The sequence below is a fragment of the Nomascus leucogenys genome, chromosome 18, assembly GCF_006542625.1.
Source record: "Nomascus leucogenys isolate Asia chromosome 18, Asia_NLE_v1, whole genome shotgun sequence".
Lineage (NCBI taxonomy): Eukaryota > Metazoa > Chordata > Mammalia > Primates > Hylobatidae > Nomascus > Nomascus leucogenys.
The window spans coordinates 41001695-41007694 of NC_044398.1; positions in this window are offsets into that span (position 1 = coordinate 41001695).

A 6000-nucleotide genomic window follows, 5' to 3' on the forward strand; every position below is an offset into this window, starting at 1 on the left:
CCTCACATCTCTTGAGCTCACCTTGTGCTTTGGTGGCCAATGTCCCCGTATGTCGAGGGCTCCCCACCTCAAGAACTTGAGCTCCCTGCTTGAGGCCTTTCAGTGGCCACAGGAATTTGCCTGCCCTGTGGGTGTGCCCAGCTTCAGGTGCTGGGGATTTAATGATTCCAGGAGGCACTTTCCACTGATAAGGACTAGGAGTTCCTGGAGGACTATCCCAGCTCACCCCCTTTTCCGCGAGTCAGTCCTGCCATGTTTCATGTTCTCTTACAGTGCCTCAGTGGGATTGCACCCCGTTTGCCACAGTGGCACCCCACTCATTCTTGCACCTGTGTGTGGCACAGCTTCCGGTTCTGGCTCATTGCGCAGTGGCTTACAGTGCTTCCCAAATGACTAGCCCCAAGCCTGTCTCAGAGTCTCCTTTTTGGGGAGGCCAGCAGAAGACGCCATGTGGACCAGGTGACTCGACAGCACCCCCAGGCTCACGGAGGGTGTCGAAAGCTTGTGGTGGCCCTGAAGCTACTTGAAGGAATGGGGAATTCAGGAAAATCACTAAACTCCAACAGGAAGGGCCAAGGAAATGGATACAAAACACATACGCACGCACACACACGTAAGTAATGGAAGAGAAGATGGTATCATTTTAAACCGGCGTTTAAGATCATTAGCTAAATAATAAAGAATAGAAACAAGTGGGAAAGTGGACGGAGGGAAACCAAAAATCATTAAAGACTTACACTTCCATAAAGGGCAAACCAAGTTTTGTGTGTTAATTGCCAGTATATTTATTTATTATTATTTTTAGATGGAGTCTTGCTCTGTCACCCAGGCTGGAGTGCAATAGCGCGATCTTGGCTCACTGTAATCTCTGCCTCCCAGGTTCAAATGTTTCTCCTGCCTCAGCCTCCTAAGTAGCTGGGATTACAGGCACCCGCCACCACGCCCAACTAATTTTTGTATTTTTTTTTTTTTTTAAGTGGAGATGGGATTTCACCATGTTGGCCAGGCTGGTCTCCAACTCCTGACCTCAGGTGATCTGCCCACCTCAGCCTCCCAAAGTGCTTGGATTACAAGCATGAGCCCCTGAGCCTGGCCTAGATATATTTTAAATGAGACTGATACTGTTTTAGGATAACAACTCTAGGATCAAAACTGGGCTGATTTCTTGGCTGACCTTAGTAAAAGATGGAAGCAAACAAGAATGTGGCTCCCTTATCCAAAGACAGTAAATAGATAAGGAAGATGAAAAGCTGGGCCTGCTCTGCAGGTGTCCATGGTAGGCACTGCCAATGGGGCAGGGGCTCCCTCACCTCCCACAATTCCCCTACATGGGTCCTTCCAGCTTTCCTCTTAATCATTTAGTAGATCTGCCACCTTCTTCTTCTCTCTCCATCACTCCACACCGTCTACGTGAACTTTTTCTGGATTTCTGGATGGGCTTCTAAATGTTGACTTGTCTAAAATATACAAGTATTGTGTATATTAGGCACCCAATAAATTCCAAACCATAGTGAATACACAAAAGCTTCCAAAGACCGGCTCATGTCTGGGCACGGTGGCTCACACCTATAATCCCAGCACTTTGGGAGGCCAATGTGGGCAGGAGATCTAGACTAGCCTGGCCAACGTGGTGAAACCTCGTCTCTACTAAAAATACAAAACTTAGCTGGGCATGGTGGTGCACGCCTGTAATCCCAGCTACTCAGGAGGCTGAGGCACGATAATTGCTTGAACCCAGGAGGCGGAGCTACAGTGAGCTGAGATCGTGCCACTGCACTTCCCCTGGGCAACAGAGCGACAACCTGTCTCAAAAATACCAAACCATAGTGATGGTTTGGTATTATATTTATATTTGAGCACCACTATGCTCAAATATAAATATAATTTAAAAAATGGGCTTGGAAACAGTCCACGTCTGTCGCTCTTGGTCACAGATGTGTGTATGTAGCCATTGCTGCATAGAACCTATAATTTTATCCTTTGTAGTAGGCATTGTTCTTCCCTCCATGGTTTGGAAAGGTTACCACACATATCCAGGATCTCACAACCAGTGAGCAGTCGATGTGGGATTCTACCCCGGTCTGACTCAAGTACCTTGTTCCTTCCAACTCACCAGGCTTTCATGATGGGATATGCATTGGGCAGCAGCAGAATAACCAGAAAGCCTTTGCCAAATAGGATCACAGGCACTGACATCAATATTAATATTAAAAGGGCATGGTTTAGTCAACTGCAATTGGCAAAATATGTATAAACAGCATTTAACAAAAATTATTATCAATATTAAGGATAATGTTTTTGAAACTTTATGAATTTTGTTACTTTTTGACATGAAGACAAGATTTAGAGTTAGGAATAATTTGATAAAATATGTTAGACAATTTGACTCACCATTATTAAAGTCAAGCTGGCAAAGGTAGGTAGAAATTACAAAAATACAAAACAGAATTCGTTGAGAGATTCTGACTTTGGAGGCTTTCTTTGAGACAGGGTCTCACTCTGTTGCCCAGGCTGGAGTGCAGTGGAGATCATAGCTCACTGCAGTCTTGACTTCCTGGGCTCAAGCCACCCTCCCACCTCAGCTTCCTGAGTAGCTGGGACTATAGGCACGCACCACCACACCATCTAATTTGTAAATTTTTTTGTAGAGACAGGATCTCACTGTGTTGCTCAGGCTGATCTCAAACTCCTGGGCTCAAGAGATTCTCCCACTGCAGCCTTCCAAAGTATTGGGATTACAGGTGTGAGCCATCAGGTCCTGCCTGGGGACTTTCTGGTGTCTAAAATGTTTACAAAATATGGTAAATCATTACGACATAAAAAGGATCAAAGCATTAGAAAATACAAAGAAAATCAGCCAGACACAGTGGCTCATGCCTGTAATCCCAGCACTTTGGGAAGGTGAGGTGAGCAGATCTCTTGAGGTCAGGAGTTCAAGACCAGCCTGGCCAACATGGTGGAACCCCCGTCTCTACTAAAAATATAAAAATTAACCTGGCATGGTGGTGCTCAAATATAATTAATTATAACTCAAGTACTTTGGGAGAAATACTTTTATGAAGTCAAATTTATCATTTTTTAATGATTTAATGTTTCTGTGTCCTAAGAACTCTTTGCCTATTCTAATTTTTTTTTTTTTTTTAAGAACCTCGTATGTTATCCTCTAGATGCTTTATGGTTCTAGCTTTTATTTTTATGTCTATAACCCATTTTAATTTTTGTGTATGTAGTGACGTAGAGGTCAAAGTTCATTTTTTCCATATGAATAATCAGTGCTTGAGCACCATTTGTTAAGGAAGACTGTTTTGGGAAAGAAAGCAAAGGCCCTCTCTCCCGAGGGCTTCTGGACTGAATGCTAACAGCAGTCTGGGCTAGCTAAAATTATAAAAGACAACACAACCAAATGTAGGCAAGAGTATATAACACTGAACTCTCAAACATTGCTGAAAGGAGTATAAAATGGCTGGAGAACTTTAGATACCTTTTGTTAGTTTCTTATAAATTTCAAGATAATCTACCCTATGGTCCAGAAATTTCACTCCTAGGTGTTTGCCAACAGGAATAAAACATATGTCTACAAAAAGACTTGCACAAGAATGTAGCCTTATTCGAATAACCCAAAAGGGAAAACAACCAAATGTCCATCAGTAGGAGAATGGATATACAAACTGTGGTATGTTAATACTATGGAATAGTAGTCAGCAAGCAACAAAAGGATGCTCACCTGACTTGCACATATACATCAATCTCAAAAAAAATTATGTGGATTGAACAAAAGCAAGACACAAATACAGACAATATGATCCCATTTATATGAAGCTCAGGAAGAGAAAAATTCATCTATGATGACAGAAATCAGAGCATCAGAGCATAGTTTCTCTGGGATGGAAGAAGATGGGAGGACTAGTTGGAAAGAGCTTGAAACACTTGGGGTAATGGACATGCACCATCTCTTGTTTACAGTGATTGCACAGGAGTAATATAATTACCAAAACATTGAAATGAACATTTTGCATTTTTTTGTGTGTCTAAATTACATCTCCACTAAAAATTACCACCAAAGAAGTTGTATCAGTGAAAGTAGATTAGGTAATGCTGCAGCAAAAACAGTAAAATCCTAGTGACAAGTCAAAAAGGTGTATTTCTTCTCTATTTCATTCTCATGCTATCCTATTGCAGGGACTTCTACTCACTGTAGACATTCAGCAACCCAAGCTGACAAAGCAGCCACTATCTTTACAGTGCCAGTTACTATGGCAGAGAGATAAGAAAGATTTGGAACATCTTATACTGGCAATTAAGTGCACAGCCCAATATTGACATAAATCACATTTGCTCATATCTTAGTCTTTTTAGTGTTGCTATACAGGAATACCTGAGGCTGGGTAATTTATAAAAAAAAAGAGTTTAAAAAAATTATTTATTTCTGTGTTTGTTTATTGATTTATTTATGAATGACAGGGTCCTGCTGTGTCACCCAGCCTGGAATACAGTGATGCAATTATAGCTTACTATAACCTCAAACTTCTGGGCTCAAGTGATCCTCCTGTCTCAGCCTCCCAGAGTGCTGGGATTACAGGTGTGAGCCATTGCACCCAGCCTAAGAAAAGAGGTTTATTTGGCTCACAGTTCTGCAGGCTGTACCAGAAGCATGGCACCAACATTAGGTGAGAGCCTCAGGCTGCTTCCCCTTATGGCAGAAGGTGAAGGGGATCTCTGTGTGTAGAGATCACATGCTGAGAGAGGAGGCAAGGGGGAAATGGCAGGCTCTTTGCAGGAACTTACTCAGCCCCACCCCTGGACACTAATCTATTTATGAGGGGTCCACCCTCATGACCCAAACACCTTCTATTAGGCTCTCACCTTCAACACTGGGGATCAAATTTCATCATGAGGTTTTCAGGGGTCAAATATTCAAATCACAGTAGCTCACAAATTGTTGTCCAGAACTAATCACACAATCTAATTCATCCCTAAGTGTGCCAAGAAGCACCATCTTACAATTGGCCAGAAAAATTGTGATATGGACTGAATTGTGTCCCCTCAAAATCCACATGTTGAAGCTCTAATCCCCAATGTGACTGTATTTTTGAGATGAGGACTTTGAACAGGTAATTAAGGTTAAATGAGGCCACGAGGACAGGGACCTAATGCCACAGCACTGATGTCCTGAGAAGAAGAGGAAGAGATAGCAGTTTTCTTAGTCCATTTGTGCTACTATAAAAAATACCACAAGCTGGGTAATTTATAAATAATAGAGCCTATTTCTCACTGTTCTGGGGGCTGGGAAGTCCAAGAGCAAGGCCCAGGCAGGTTTAGTGTGTGGTGAGGGTCCACTCTTTGCTTCCAAGATGGCACCGTCTAGGTGTCCTCACATGCTAGAAGGGACGGAAGGGCAAAAAAGGGCTGAACTAGTTTCTCTAAGCCCTTTTATAAGGTTTCTGATCCCATTTATGAGGGCAGAGACTTCATGGCCTAATCATCTCCTAGAAGCTCCACCTCTTAATACTGTTGAAATTCAGTTTCAACATGAAACTGAATGTCGGCAGGGACACAAACACTCACACCATAGCACAAGGGATGCATGTTCATCAAAAGAAGGCCATGTGAGGATACAGCAAGAAGGTGTTTGTCTACAAGCCAGGAAGGGAGCCCTCACCAGGAACCAAATTGCCCAGCACTCTGATCTCAAACTTCCAGCCTCCAGAGCTGTCAGAAATAAATTTCTGTTCTTGAAGACACGTTCAAAAAGTTTATGGTATTCTGTTATGGCAAACCGAGCAGACTAATAGAAGTTGAGAGTGGAAATGACTAAGTAAACAGAACTAATTAATCGGAAATACATAGGCGAATCATTGTATGTTTTTAAAGGACAATGCATATCCCATATACACCTTGCAAGACAGCCACATGCACACAAACATAAAAGCCTTCTTCCTTTACTGTAGCTAGCAGAACCATCATAGTAAAATCTGAAACATGCTGATATACAGTATTACA